The sequence below is a fragment of the Delphinus delphis genome, chromosome 14, assembly GCF_949987515.2.
Source record: "Delphinus delphis chromosome 14, mDelDel1.2, whole genome shotgun sequence".
Lineage (NCBI taxonomy): Eukaryota > Metazoa > Chordata > Mammalia > Artiodactyla > Delphinidae > Delphinus > Delphinus delphis.
In genome coordinates, this window is record NC_082696.1 from 88,386,838 (window position 1) to 88,403,223 (window position 16,386).

At 37.2% G+C, this 16,386-nt stretch overlaps 1 protein-coding gene and 1 pseudogene across 1 annotated transcript in view; one reads left to right on the top strand and one right to left on the bottom strand.

Moving 5' to 3' along the window:
• LOC132437192 (uncharacterized) overlaps window positions 1-13,774 on the top strand; it is a 48,777-nt gene extending 35,003 nt beyond the window's left edge. Inside the window, exon 4 of the mRNA XM_060030458.1 lies at window positions 13,636-13,774. The gene's annotated coding sequence lies outside the window, so the exon portion shown is untranslated. The remainder of the gene's footprint in view (window positions 1-13,635) is intronic.
• LOC132437193 (centrosomal protein of 78 kDa-like) overlaps window positions 13,232-16,386 on the bottom strand; it is a 30,320-nt pseudogene continuing 27,165 nt past the window's right edge.

Below are 16,386 nucleotides of genomic sequence, written 5' to 3' on the forward strand. Positions count from 1 at the left end.
ACTTTATGTCCACCATAAAGCATTAATACACTCTTTCCACATGTCCCCTTGAGTAACAGTGCAGAGTAACAGTGCAGCTGTGGAATGGCTGAGGTAGAAGTCATATATATGCCTTATTTCACAGATTCCTCCCCAGAATAGCTGTACCATTTTCCCCTCACCAGCAATACTTGGAATTTTTCTCTTGCCATATCCTTTGTCACCACATGCTGTTAATCTGCATTTTTAAAAAGTAATCAATTTATTTATTTTTGGCTGCATTGGATCTTCGTTGCTACACTGAGGCTCTCTCTAGTTGCAGCGAGAGGGGTCTACTCTTCGTTGCGGTGCGCAGGCTTCTCATTGCAGTGGCTTCTCTTGTTGCGGAGCACAGGCTCTAGGCGCGCGGGCTCAGTAGTTGTGGCTCCCAGGCTCTAGAGCGCAGGCTCAGTAGTTGTGGTGCGTAGGCGTAGTTGCTCTACTGCATAATTTGCATTTTAACTTCTGGAAATTTGGCATGTGTGGATTCATATGAAGTAAGGTGTTTTAATTCTGCATTGCTCTGATTCTAGAAAAGTTAGGTCTTCGTATACTTTCTTGCTATTCATGTTTTCCATTCTATGAATTGCCTATCATGACCTTTGCTCATTTTTCTATTGAGTATTCAGTGTCTTTAGAGATGTAGAAGTTTTTGTATTCAGATTTTGAGTCCTTTATTGGGTTTTAGATAATGTGTATGTCTTCTACCCATCAACTGTTTTTCAGTCTGACTTTGGTATCCTTTATTGTACATAAAGTTCTAATTTTTTATTAAAGTACAATTGATTTACAATATTATGTTAATTTCAGGTGTACAACAATGGTGTTTCAATATTTTTATAGATTATGCTCCATTGAAAGTTGTTATAAAATATTGGCTGTATTCCCCATGCCCTACAATATATCCTTGTATCTCATTTATTTTATGCATAGTTGTCTGCACTTCCTAATTCCCAGTCTGTATCTTGCCCCTCTCGCTTCCCTCTCCCCACTGGTAACCACTAGATTGTTTTCTATATCTGTGAATCTGTTTCTGTTTTGTTGTATTCATTCATTTGTCTTATTTTTTAGATTCTACGTATAAGTGATATCATTACAGTATTTGTCTGACTTATTTCACTAAGCATAATACCCTCCAGGTCCATCTATGTTGTTGCAAATGGCACAATTTAATCATTTTTTATGGCTGAGCAGTGTTCCATTGTGTATATATGGCACGTATTCTTTATTCATTCATCTGTTGATGGACACTTAGGTTGCTTCCATATCTTGGCTATTGTAAACAATGCTGTTATAAACACTGGATGTGGGTGCATGCATCTTTTCAAATCAGTGTTTCTGTTTTCTTCAGATATATACCCAGGAGTGGAATTACTGGATTATATGGTTGTTCTGTTTTGTTTTTGTTTTAATTAACATCTTTATTGGAGTATAGTTGCTTTACAATGGTGTGTTAGTTTCTGCTTTATAACAAAGTGAGTGAGCTATACATATACATATGTCCCCATATCTTCTTCCTCTTGTGTCTCCCTCCCACCCTCCCTATCCCACCCCTCTAGTGGCTACATCAGTTAACATTCCCACCAACAGCGTACCAGGGTTCCCTTTTCTCCACATCCTCGCCAAGGCTTGTTCGTTTTGTTCTTTTTTATGATAGCCATTCTGACATGTGTGAGGTGATCTCTCATTGTGGTTTTGATTTGCATTTCCCTGATGGCTAGTGATGTTGAGCATCTTTTCATGTGCCTGTTGGCCATCTGTATGTTTTCTTTGGAAAAATGTCTATTCAGCTCTTCTGCCCATTTTTTTAATCAGATTTTTTATATTAATAAATTTATAATTTTAATGTAGTTAAATTCATCACTTTTGCTTCATACAATGTATGCTTCTTTATTTTTCAAAGATCTATTTCATCTCTTACCCTGAAATCACAAATATATTACCTTGCAATTTCTTTTATTCTCTCTAGATTTTATTTTTCACATTTAGATATTAAAACTGTTGTATTTTATTTTTGTACATTAGGTGGAATTATATAACATAATGGTTAATAGAATGATTTCTGTGGGGTTTAAGTTCCAGCTCCACCATGTACTTCTTAGGCTAGTCATTTTATCTCTCATACCTCAGTTTTTCCACCTGTAAAATGAGGATAATAGTTTATGCCTTGTGGATTTTTTTGTGAAGATTAGGTGAGCTATATAGGACTGGGTACAACATAAGTGATATCACTAGGTTAAGATCCAGTCTCATATCTCTTTTTAAAATGAGACTGTTTCCCCAAAAGCTGTAATTCAGCTTCCGCCATTGGACTATGATTCCATCTCTTTCATGTGCCAACTTCCTATCTGTATATAGCTCTATTTCTAGGCCACCTGTTTGATTTGTTTTCTTGTTTGCCGTTTCTTCCAAGGGCATCACACAGTTCTTATCTATCATGACTTCCCAATATATCTTAATGTATAGGGCACATTCTCCATTTTGAGCTTATTTTTCAAAACTACCTTAGCTGTATGGAGAACTTTATTCTTCCAGATACTTTTTATTTTATTTTATTTTAATTTTTTTATAGGAGATAGAGCAATCTGCTCTTTTTTTTTCTTTTTTTGGGCTGCATTAGGTCTTCATTGCGAGCTTTGTCTAGTTGCAGCGAGGGGTGGGGCAGGAGGCTAGTCTTTGTTGTGGTGCACAGGCTTCTCATTGCAGTGGCTTCCCTTATTGCGGAGCACAGGCTCCAGGCTCGTGGGCTTCAGTAGTTGTGGTTTGTGGGCTCTAGAGTGCAGGCTCAGCAGTTGTGGTGCACCAGCTTAGTTGCTCCGTGGCATGTGGGATCTTCCTGGACCAGGGATTGAACCCATGTTCCCTCCATTGGCAGGCGGATTCTCAACCACTACACCACCAGGGAAGTCCCCCAGATACATTTTAGAATCACTTTTTTATGCTGTCCCTCAAAAAAAAAAAAAAAAAAAGCTTGGCCTTTTATTACAGTTGCATTTAATTTTATGGATTAATATAAGGACATTTATATTTTTATAGCAAGTCATCTCATCCATACCTGTGATATATATTTCTTTTACTCATGTGTCCTCTAATAAAGTTTTCATTATGAAGGTTTTCTGCATAATTTATTAGGTGAAACCCCATACTTTCTATAGGTTTTGTTACTATGGTAAATTCATCTTGTATTGTATCTAGATATTGATGCTATGGAGGAACACAATTGATTTTGGTGTATTAATTTTTTTCCAGCCCCTATGTTGAGCTCTTTTCTTAGATTTAATAGCTTATTGATTTTCCTGTGTTTCCAATGAAATACATAATCAAAACAATCTATAAATATGACATTTTTATCTATATTCTTCTAAACCTTCTCTCTGTTTCTATTTCTCTCAATACACAGCTCCAAAAAGGTCAGTTCCAATAGACCAGTAATGTTAGAAATCTTTATCTCAATTCTCTCCTTAAAGGAAATGCTAATTTTTTTAAAAAATTAGTAGTATAATAATTTTTGTTAGTGTATACATGTGCCATGTATTTCTGGTATATAACCTTTATCAAGGAAAGATAGTTATTATTTGGATCTAGTTTTATAAAATTTACCCTACCCAATAGATTTTGAACCTCATGGGATGCTTTTTATCTCCTCTATCTAAAAAGAATGATGATATGATTTTCTCCTTTTTTTTAACTAATACAGTGAATCACATGAATTGATTGGCTGATACTGAACCAACCTTGCATTCTCAAGGATAAACCCACTTGACCAAATCGTATTAGAGTATAGATTAGCTTTTGCTGTATTACAAACCACCTCACAACTTAGTGGCTTAGGGAGATCAGCTTGGTGCTTTGTGACCACCTAGAGGGGTGGGATAGGGAGGGTGGGAGGGAGGGAGACATAAGAGGGAAGAGATACGGGAACATATGTATATGTATAACTGATTCACTTTGTTATAAAGCAGAAACTAACACACCATTGTAAAGAAATTATACTCCAATAAAGATATGAAAAACAACAAAAAACTTAGTGGCTTAAAATAGCAATTACTTGGCAATTTGGGACTGGATTCATCTGGGTAGTGTTTACTTTTGGTTTTATCTGGGCTCCTTCGTGCAGTTTTAGTCAACTGATGGATCAGCTGAGTGAGAGCTGGTCTGAGACAGCCTCACTCACAGGTTGGTGGTTGGCATGGACAGTGGGAGCACCTGGTCCACTTGTCTTCAGAACCTAGTGGGCTAGTCCTCGGCAACTGAGCCATCAAGCTCTTTTGCTATTGTCTCATCATGTGGGTTGAGTGTGCCAAAGCCCAGTCCTGCTGAAGTGGTGACTCAGGAATGAGGGTGTCAGAAGGGGATTGTACCATAATTTTTGAAACATCCTATCACAATGTTTTTAATATACCTTAAAACTCCGTGGAATAATAGTGTATTTAGGTTTTTGACTTATATTTTTAATAAGGAAAATTTGATTGTAATGTTTTTTTATATTGCCCCTGTTTGGTATAATGTTCTTCTTGCACCTCTAGCCCCATTATTCTAGCTTGGGGTACTTAAAATGTATTGAAGGGGATAGAAATGAGTATTGCATCTTAAATAAAATAGTCGTGGACAAGTGGTTCCCACTTATCACTGAGGTTGTTCAAAAGGCTGCATTCTCACAGTGGACTATTGAACCCTTATGCACACCAAGCATTACATCTCACTTACACCTTACTAGCATTCTTGTGCTGGTTCCTTGATTTTAATTTAAAATGTAATAAGTACTTGAAAAAATACAAAGTAAGAAGCAAAAACCCTCCATCACCCTAGTCTCTTTCCCTCACAGGGGAAGCAACTATAAAGTTAAGATGTCAATTTAAAAATATTTACAAGATGAAAATGATTCTTAAAAGTCCTTGGGGGCATTTAATCATTGAAGGGTATGCTGAAGAAGGTAAGTAACAGTTTGACCTCCAATCCAGAGACTATTGACAATAAGTGTAAACAGTGCTCTAACAACATGGCCTAATAGAACTATAGAACTAAAGAAAAAGCTAGGATTAGGATTATTGGGTCCAAATTCACATTGTTCATAATGAAGAACCTTAAAAATCATGAAATATTGACTGATCTCTAATTCTAAGTCATTCCAGAATGCTATTTTCTATGTCAAAGAGTGGAGTTTGAGAGAGAAATAAGAAGGAATAAAGTCCAATTTGGTTTTAAAGAATCATGGAGAAATGAAGATTATTTCTTTCATAATTTCCCTGTAGATAGAGCTCTTCTATGAGTGACTGTTTCACTAAAGCAGGGAAATACACGGTGTTATCCAGAAAATCATATCAGTTTACTTCAAGTCAGTCCTCTTCTGGGCAAACACATCTTTAACTTCATTTGTATTATATAGTATTTTAAATTATGAATTGTTTTGTCTTCTCAGGTCAGTTTCTTCTAGCCACGTGGGTTTGTTCTCTATTTATTCCTTCCTTCTTCCCTCTCTTCCTTCTTCTCTCCTGTACTCCCTTTTTTATTAGTGAATTGGAAAGACGATTTCCTTATATATGCTAAACTATGCAATAGCAAAACCCCAAAATATAACTAACATTTTATGAAGAAGACAATAACGAAAAAAATTATAGTGGAAAAATCTTAGGAAACTGGAAGGAATTTGGGGGTCTTTCTGTCTCGAAGTAGATTTGGAATGTGCATTTCAGGTTCTCTTTTATAATGCAGGGTTGCTAGTTGAGCCTTTATTTTGTTTCCAGAAAAACAATCAGCTTACATATTTTTTTTAAACAAGGTTTTCTTCACCTTTGGAAATTAGTAATGATTAAAAAGAATATTATACAGTTAAGTGATGTCTAATTTTTTTCCTCATGAGTTCACCATACTTCAGGTTATAGCCCTGATCTGTTTAATCCTCCAACAATCCTGAGAGGGAGCAAAGGGGCAGATGTTCTTTCCTCATTTCACAGATGAGAAAACTGAGGTTCAAAGATTCAAAGTGAGGTTAAGTGCTTCTGCCAAGGTCATTCTCTGAGGTGAAGCTGGAGCCAGGAATAGCACCTCATCCTCTTGTTTTCTCTCATGTGATTCTCCATCCGCTGACCCACTCTGACTATAAAAACGCACTGTACCAGGCCTCACACAGTCCCTGAAACGTCCTTTTAGTAGGACACTATGGTAGTGACAAGATTGAACAGATACAAAGAATGCTTTAAAAAAGGACCTGTCTTTTTTGTTGACTCCATCCCATAAAATTCCACAGCCACACTGCATGAGAAACATGAGACATCCATTAAGATCATGTTCCCATTAGTTCCCCAAATCTAGCTAGAACTAGATTTTGCAGAAATTGAAGACACATCTTGTGGCCTGACTGCTGAAAATGAGTGTCTCGGGAGTCAGAGAGGCATTGCTGCTCAACGAAGTCAAGAATGCCCTTTGCTAATTGTTTCTCCTCCATTTCTGAGGGAATTTAAATTCATGATCGGCACCATATATTATACTTCAATACTGTTCATCATCCATCTTGTACGTATTTGCAGGAAAGAATGTTGCCCAAGTCATTATATCCCGCCATGACTCACAGTCGTATGACCTTAGGTGGCAGCTCAGCAGGAGCTTACCGGTGCCTTAAGTCATCCCTGTTGTGGACATACAAGAGCATGACCTCTGACTTCCCAAGCTGTCTCTTCATGAAATGAAAATGGAACTGAGAGTTTAGGGGAACGTTTTGAAAGTGTCTGGCTCTTGTAGTCATCTAATGAGGTCCTCATTTCTAGCTGCTAAGCATGCCCTTTAATTGGTGGTCACTCGAAAATCAATGATAATACAACTGTCCAACTCTTTGGAGCTATTTTTCTCTCTGCTTTCTATCCTGCAAGTACACGATAAAAAGCAACCACCCATTCAGCCATTATCTTGTGTCACTTACTATTCAGAGATCAGTCTTCCTTTATGTGCTCCTTCAGGAAAGACCTGGGTTGTACTTTTCACTTGCCTTTCAGGCAGAGAGTAGAGTCCTTGGCACAGATTAAGTCCTCAAAAATGTTAGATGGGTGGATGGGTGGGCAGTGGATTGCAGCACATGGGCAACTACAGTAGCATTGTGATACATGACAAGGAAATGACCTCAGTTGGGGAAATAAATGCCTAGCACATATGCCACCACTTTCCCCTTCCATCTTCATTACAGTCCTTACTAATCTATTATGACATTTTTCCCCATTGGGTCTAGACATGACCTCAGGATCCTTGTAGAATATAAACAGTCCTGTGCAATGTAAACCTTGTATAATGTAAACAGTGCTTTACTGTTTGATTTGAGTTGGGACACGAGAAGAATCCTATTTTCCGTCCATAACATAGACGTTGGGAATAATAGCTAATGCTTATGTAAACATATAGATTCATAGGATAGAAAAAATAATTTTTAAGAAATGACCTAGTACAGACTCAGGGGGAAAATATATGTTAACTTGATTATAGAAATTTGGTTCAGCCACTCAGCTTCAACCTTCAAAAATCATGTCACTTTTTATTTTAAATCAACATATGAATCCAAGGTATAGCAAAATAAACCATTAACCTTACAGAACAGGGCACTTCTAGATACGATCTCGTTAGGACCTGATCCTCCATGGTTGTATCTACACAGAGGGGTAATGCCAGTCCCCTACTGGGAAGTTGAATTGGAGGAAGAGATAGACATAGAGGTACTATGGATAATTCTAGACTGACATGGTCATCAAGAAGTCCTATGAAAAATAATTTCTGGTGAGTATAGAGTAAATCAGCAATGAGAAATGGAGAGGATTGGAATTAAGTAGACTCATCACTAGTCCGTGGTTATTACCAGTGTACCAGTTTAGCAATGAATTACTCAAGGTAATTGATGCTAGGTAGTATAACAAACACTCCTGAAAGCCAAGTGTCTTAACTTAATATGTTTATTTCTCTTGTCAGAGACCCGTGTGAATTAGGTGGTTCATTCTTAGCAGATTGCTTTCAAGTAGTGAATCAGGAACCCATGCCCCCTCCACCTTGAGGTGTTGTCTTAAATGCATGACTACCTAAACTACAGCAGAAGGGAACATGGACAATCATGCATAATATCTCCTGACCAGGCCTGAAAGTGGTAGACCCATACCCTTTCAACAAGAATGCAAAAACTTGACCTCTGCCTGGCTCCAAGGGAGGTTAGAAAAGGTTTTGTTCTGTGTGTCCAGGAAGAGGAGAATGAAATGCATCTCACTGTCTCATCCATAGCTGAAGGCAGGTAATCTGTGACAGAGAGCAATGTTTGCAGATGGTGATACATGAAGATTGAGGAAGATTGATTTCTCAGTCATTGAGGAGTACTGTTCCATCTGAGTTCGGAATGGTAATAAAGTCATCCACTGAAAACTTACCAATCTAGTTTGTGTGCAAGGTATTATGAATTATAGTCTTACCGTTAATTTAGCAGACCCACAAATATTTACATCTACCAAGCACCGTGCTGGCAACTGCAGCTTACCAGTACTTCTTTCCTGGGCCCTGGATAATTTCCAGTAGTTGGTATCAGGATCTAAGCTATCCACTTGATGTGGACACTAGTCCTCTTGTAGCCCTCGCACAGGAGCCTTTAACCATTCGTGGCCAAAAACAAAGGAAATGGGCAAGAGTTACTGCTCTGCTTATCAGAAAGTGTCTCCTAAAGTCTTGTCTCCTAAATCATTTTTCTGGCCCCTTTATAGTAATTCTTTCTTTATTCACATTTCTTGGCCTACTGAACACTATAATCAAATCCTCCCTCAATTTTCTTTTTCCTGAAGTATATAAAACTACATTTTCTTCAGCCTTTTTTTAAAAAAATGATAATTATCTTGTTTATTTGTATTTGGAAAATCTAATGAGATCACATATTTAAAAATCACATACTATCAAAAGATAGATAGTAGTAGTAATTCCTTCTGGAATATTTTTCCCCCTCATCCAACCAATGTTAGGTCCCTTACCCCCTTTCTTAGCAACTTTTATTAATTTCTTATGTGTCTATCAGAAGTTTTTTGTGGCAAAGGTACATGTGTATGTTTCAGAGGTTACTGTTGTCATGAATTCACAGAAGCCAGAGCCTGGAAAGCATTAAGTGGTCCTGAGCACCCCATTTCCAATGAGAGAGCGTAGCAGTGCTCAAACGGCTGGGTGTCCTATAATTCAACTGAATTCTGGCACTATCTACCTGTAGATAGCATCAGATCTCACATGTTAAGGGCTCAGTCCAGCAGGAATGCACACACACACTTCAGGTGCCAGTCACCAAGTATATGTTGTCACCTGTGCTTCTGACCCTTGTATCACAGATCAGAGGTTCCAACGACCCCCTTCTTAGCTTTAATTAATTTGCCCAAGTGACTCATAGAACTCACAGAAATATTCTATTAACTAGATTAACCGGTGTATTATAAAATGATAAAACTCAGCAACAGCCAGATAGAAAACATGTATAGGACGCGGTATGGGGAGAAAGCATGGAGCCCACTCTCCCCAAATCTCCATGTGCTCACCAACTGGGAAGCTCCCTGAACCCTGTCCTTGGGGGTTTATGGAGGCTTCAGTACACAGGCGTGTCTGAATAACTCATTGGCCATGGGCGATTGAGCTCAGTCTTGAGTGGCTCTTCCCTGCCCTGAGGGCAAGGGGGTGGGAAAGTTCCAACCTCTAATCACAAGGTTGACTCCACAGGCTGCCCGCTCCCATCCTTAGGTGCTTTCTAAAGATCACCTTGTTAACATAACAAAAGACACCATTATCATCTCATCACTTAGGAAATACCAAGGGTTTTAGAAACTCTGTGGCAGAAACTGGGACAGAGACCAAAAATATAATTCTTATTACTCCTAAAGCACAGTTATCTAGGTAAATGTTTGTATCACCCCAAACAGGCAGTAGTCACCAGGGAAAATAAGTTAATTGCCAGTCTTTTCTATTAATTTTTAAAAATCAGATTTAAGAAGAGAATTTTTTTAATGGCCAGTGAAAATGTCTCTTAGTTCAGCTCTTGCCCTTTTCTACTTATTATTTATTTTTTCAATTTTTAGTTTAGTTTTGAAAAGTGTCGTTATTTTAAGGTTAGAACTGAACCTTCCAGGGTTAAAAAAATATTGCGTCTCTTGAAAGAGATTATTTTAGACTTAGTGAAATGGATTTGATGCTAGAAAACATGTGACATCATACATTTGACCTTTTTGAAATGATTTACATTATATCAGCTACACAAAGTCCAGCAACTGTAACCAAAAAAAAAGAAAAAAAACCCCTACTAATTAAGGCAACTTTGCAGATTGATGGAGTTAGATTATCAATTAAGATCTCAGTTTTAAACCAGATTTTTCCTCTAAATAGTGATCCAAAGAACACTAGTTTTAGGGTCAGTCTAATTAGTCAGACAGCTTCCTGATTGTTTAGCGCCTTCACTTGAAGTTTGTTAAATATTTTGAATAGCACCTATGCTCCCATGGGACATTAGTGAATGTGAAGTCAACAAAAAAGAAAAAAAATGTAAGAAAAAGGATTTTGTAGTAAAATAAACTTGAGAAATCCTGGGTTCAGTAAATTTAAACATGTTTCGTGACTGGAGGGCTTTTGAGATGTGGAATGAGCTATAATGTGCTCTGTGAATTTCACTGTTAAGTAGAGTTTGGTCTGAAGTGTTTTTAAACTTTATTTGGCTCTACAACCCTTTGTCAGTGGAACATTTTAACGGCCTCTTTGTTTCCAGCAACTTTGGAAAATGCTGTTCTGGTCTCAGTTAAGCCCTTGAAATCTTAGCATTTGGAAGGAGATCCACACACAAGCTCATCCAATTTCTGGTACAGAAATCTACATGTATCCATGCTATAGGCTCACTCAGCTGTGGATGAGTATTTTGATAACAAAATGCTCACTTCCCATAAATCAGCTGATTCTATAGTCGGAATGCTGGTCTGTTAGGAGGTTTTAACCTTTTAAGTGCCTTTTACTATTAGAAAATTTTAAGTTTTAAAATTTTGTCTATTGGACCTAGATCTGATCTCTGGATTAAGATAAGTCCTACTCAAGTAAAAGAATCCTTATTTTTCAAGGATGATTTGTACATGAAAAAAAAATCCATATACTTAAAATCATCTGTAGTGACTGAAGAGTAATTGAAAATACATTTGAAAATAATTTTCATTTGAAATTTATGTCAAAATATGTTATTATATAAACGAATCCAGTATATTTTCTCTTATAGCCAGTAAAATTTAGGTTAAATTTTAATTAAGCACAAGTGCCACAATTAAAAAAAAAGAATTACATTTTGTTTTGAGTGATTATTTCAGCAAAACTGGTTTATGGGACAGTAAACTGTCCTTCACTGCATGTTCAATGTTAGCAGCTCAAACAGGCTAATTCTGGTAAAAATTCAACAGTTTTCCAAGGCCTTCTCTTAATTATTTGATACTCAATTGTTTTTTCTTTTACTTCTATTGTATCTCTTTTTTAAATTGTTAACTACACATCCTCATTTATCAATGGCTTTGTATGTTTAACCCAGCAGATCTCTGGTATTATTTACAATGGCTTCATGATATTATATCTTTAAAATTCAGAATTTCACTTTAAAGTTGAATTTTATTTCTATTATACGGTATTATGTTTATGTTATGAATCCATCAGTGAGTAATTTGCTGAAACAGGATGATCAGTTTGCTGACTTAGAAGGGCTGGAATCTATAGACACCTTAAAATTAGGATGTAGATAACGAATAGTTGGATGACAAGAAACCCTGTTATATGAAAACAGGGATAATGAGTGTTCCAAATCTTATCTTTTCTGTTCTTACTTTTCTCCAAAGGTTAGCTCTAGAGTCCTTAATTCTCCATTCAGTATTAAATTATTGACTATTTTGCCACAACTACTGAGTCTGCGCTCTAGAGCCTGCGAGTCACAGCTACTGAAGCCTGTGTGCCACAACTACTGAACTCCATGCACCTAGAGCCCGTGCTCTGCAACAAGAGAAGCCACCAAAATGAGAAGCCTGCACACCGCATAGAAGAGTAGCCCCCGCTCACCGCAACTACAGAAAGCCCGCGTGTAGCAATGAAGACCCAACACAGCCAAAAATAAAATAAATACATTTATTTTTTTAAAAGTGGATGTATTTAAAAAAACCCCAAAAGGTCCTACTGTATAGCACAGGGAACTATATTCAATATCCTGTAATAAACCGTAATGGAAAAGAATATGAAAAAGAATGTATATAAATGTATAAATGAGTCACTTTTCTGTGCAGCAGTAATTAACAGAACACTGTAATTCTATACGTCAATAAAAAATAAAATTTAAAAAAACTGCCATAAAAAATCACAACAGAAGGGGGACTTCCCTAGTGGTCCGGTGGTTAAGACTTCGCCTTCCAATGGAGGGGGTGAGGGTTTGATCTCTGGTTGGGGAGCTAAGATCCCACGTGCCTTGTGACCAAAAAACCAAAACATAAAACAGAAGCAATACTGTAACAAATTCCATAAAGACTTTAAAAATAGTCGACATCAAAAAAGATCTTTAAAAAAATCACATAAATCAGAAACAAATGAAACATAATAAAGTCCATACATTAAAAAAAAAGAGCAGGGGTTCTGGTCACATCCCAGCTTCCCACTTACTTACAGCTGTGTAATTCTGGGCAACTCACATAATGTCTCCTCAGACTCCTCATCTATAAATGGGGATGGTAATAGTTCCCTACCTCATAGTGTTGCTGTAATCCATAAACACGGTTAAGTGCCTTGGTAAATTGTTTGATGCTCTCTGGTTATTGTGAATTAAAATATGTCAATGGCTTCTGGCCATACGATTTATAATAGTTTGACAGTTAACCAAATGGTAAAACTATTCCATTTATTATTCCCATCTCTTTTTACCCCTTACCCTGTTTTGTTGTTTATGTTTTCTCCCACCACAGAGTGTTAGTTCCAGGAGAGCAAAAGCTTTATTTTGTTCACTGCTGAAAGCAATAGCACCCAGAAAAGTACTGTACATATGAAGCCCTTAGTAAACACTAGCTGAATGAATGGTGCAAACTGTCACAAGGAAAAATACACCAAAACTTTCATTATAATAAAAAAGTATAGATAAATCTTTCTCTAATGGCTTCCAGTCAAGTATTTTTAAACACCATATGCTATAATAAAAACATAAATAATTTATTAAAATTTGAAGGCAAAAACATAATTTTAAAAGATTTTAAAAGATTTAGACCTATGTTAGGCGTGATGGAATATGGATGCTTTCTGGAAATTCACAATCAGATCCAAGAGTATCACTTTCAGAATGTTCTAGTAGACTGAGTTTACTTTTAGTTGTCTTTGAAGAAACAGTCACTATTGTACTCTCTTTCTTAACAGAAATGTGTTTTTTCGAAGACTCACTTCTAATTGGTTCATTAAGCAAAGAATTATTTTGCCCAATTCCTTTGCTTTTCTGCTTTACAGGTGAGTCAGAGCAGGAATGCAGGTCCTTCCCAGGTTGTTTCTTAGCAGAGTAGTTTTTGGTATATTATGCTCTGGTCATTTTCTCTGAAGAAGACCTGCTATTTCTAGGTAATTCCTCTTCTTTTCTTTGACTTCCAGTTCCAGAAATGACGTCTGCTGAAGGAGAACATGTTCTAGCAATGAAATCTTCAAAAGACTCCTGCCGCTGCTCTGTGACTGCGACCCCCAGCTTGTCTTTGGAAGTTTCTAAGGCCTCCTGAGTAGAGACTGGAACATGGAAGGAGTCGACAGGCAAAGGAATCCCAGCATCACCTGTAATTTTCTGAAACTGGAGGGAAAGACAAAAGACAAGGCAAAAATTCAGTGATGAACAAAGCCAACCATTAAAAAGTAGAGTTCAAAACTTCAGTGTTACTCTGTGATCTTATTATTAACACAGTCAATTGATTATTCAGAAGATTTCAGAGCCAGTTTTTCTCTAATTATATCCTGCCAAGTGATTCTCAGCTTAACCTAGCTATATCCAAGGCTATGTCCGCTACATTTTCAGACTTTGGTGACTGGGGTAGTTATTACCCATTTCCTTCCCCTCACTAAAAATAAAACCCTACTCTGTAAGAAAATTAATTTCTTTGCTATCCTCCAGGCACATGTAAACAGTATATAATATAGTTTGTGACCAGACTGTCAGTTCCCAAGACCAGTCAGTTCCCAAGACCAGTCTGAGATTGGCTGAGCTGGGCGAAGGGGGCTCCAAGTGAGGCTGGAGGAAAAGCTGACAGGTTTCCCCTCCCATTCCCATGACCAGGTGAGTCACTGTAATATCTTACGTATCAGCTATGTCAAGATTACTTATTTTAAAAATTGTATCAGTACGTGTACCTCCATTAGTGTTCCTTCATTGTTAAGCTGACTGCATACAAATAGAAACCTAGATAAAATATGAATAGAACAGACATTTATACAACTTAAAATTTGGAATATTTTCTGTAATGTTTTCTTTCTTCATTAAGGAGAGTTTGCTTTAACTCATACACTTTCTAAAGAACTTCCAGTTTTCTTATGTACAACAATACAGTATCATGAAACGGGCCCACATTTACTAATCTCAGATTTGGGGAGGACTCCAGAGTCTTCTAGCTCCCGAGCACGTGAACTATTAGAGACTGACCATTATTATTTTCTCTCTGACTTGGTCATTTCCTTTTTGCTAATCACTCTTAGAATCCTTAAGTGCTGTCCTCTCCACTTACTTGGAGATTTTGCGTTGGTCCTGGGGCACTCTGCTTTGACTCTGATTTTTCTTCTTCAAGTGCCTTCTTTTCTTCTTTAGGTGGACTACTAACAGTAGAGTTCATCTGGGGACGACCTAGTAAATGAAAATCTGACTGATCTATACCAGCCATTGTGGCCAGCTGCCCAAGCCTGGACCAGAGGAGGAGAGGAGAAAAGATAAAGGTTATTATAATCACAGAAGAGCAGTTTAGATTTCCCCAGACCTACAATCATGAAGTACTTCTAAAATCTTAAAAGCCAACATCCTACTCCATACTACAAGCCTCTCTCTCCCCCAAATTCTCAGCCCTTTCCAGATTCATCCTCTAGGAGACATCCCACTGTCTCACTAGCAGCTTCAACATGTACCGTGCACCCCGTCCACTGCCAGTCACACCTCCATTCCCACACTTCTTTACCACCTTTCCTCCAGTTTCCAAGAATGTGTTTGTTCCTTCCTTCCCAACACCAACTCATTCACTGACAAAACACCACTCCATCAACTATCAATCTCCACTTCCCTCTTTCAGCAAAATTGCTCACGGTTGAGAACCACTGACCTATATCTTCCCTGCAGATTAATAATAATTTTTATGTCTAAGACAAAAATAACTTTAATTCAAACTTATCAAACAAGCAAAGTAAATGAAAGATAGGAAAATTCTTATCCATTCCCGAATATTTTCAATGAAAACTGCTTTCAATTTAGTCTTTACAAAAAACTGTACCTACTAATTACTCTGTCTACAGGTTACTCTTTTATAATGGGCTCCCCACTCTACCAAAGCAGGCTCCCCTATTTGCATTTCTTAAAAAATTTAATTCCTCCTTTTAAAACGTCAACTATATTACCTATAATTACACTAAATTTGGCTAAATATGGCCACATAAGTGATGAAAATTGCTCCAGTTCCTCAGCAAACTACCATTATAGTCGCAAAGAGAAGAACGCCATGAAGAGAAATGAACTAACCCAGCATCTTTAAGGAGATCCAAGAAAGCATGGAACTTCTGAAAAGAATTCTCAATGCTGCCCAAAACACCTTCATCATCCAGGATCATGCTTGTGGACATGAAGGGCTTCAGACAAAGAGAAAGTTACATTTCTTAACTGGGCATTTTCATGTTCTAGCTATAAAAGAAGACAGAAAATGTCTGACATGATTTTTTTCTCATTGTCATCAAAAGTAGTCTTGCCTAGTTTCAAGGAACAAAACTAAAACACTCAAAATGTAATTAATCTGTAATTAACCTAACTCTCCACCAGTAAAGACAGAGACCATTATCACATAATAACCAAAACCCCCAGGCACCCAACAAAGTTTCCTGTATAACACTTAGGTGGTATATAAGTAAACCAAAGTTATCGTTTTATTAATGATCTTTCACGAAAGATCACATTTCTAACTGGTTCAATTCATAATGGAGCCTCATTCCACATCAGAAAATTACCTGCTTTAAGTTTCCCTTAAATTAGAAAGTGAATTATAGAATCTGATCTGAACAAAACATATTACAACTCTGCTGAATGTTAAGAATTAACTTTAGTGAACAAAATATCTAATGCTTACGTTTAAAAGTCCTAAATCATACCCAACCCAATTTATTAAATGT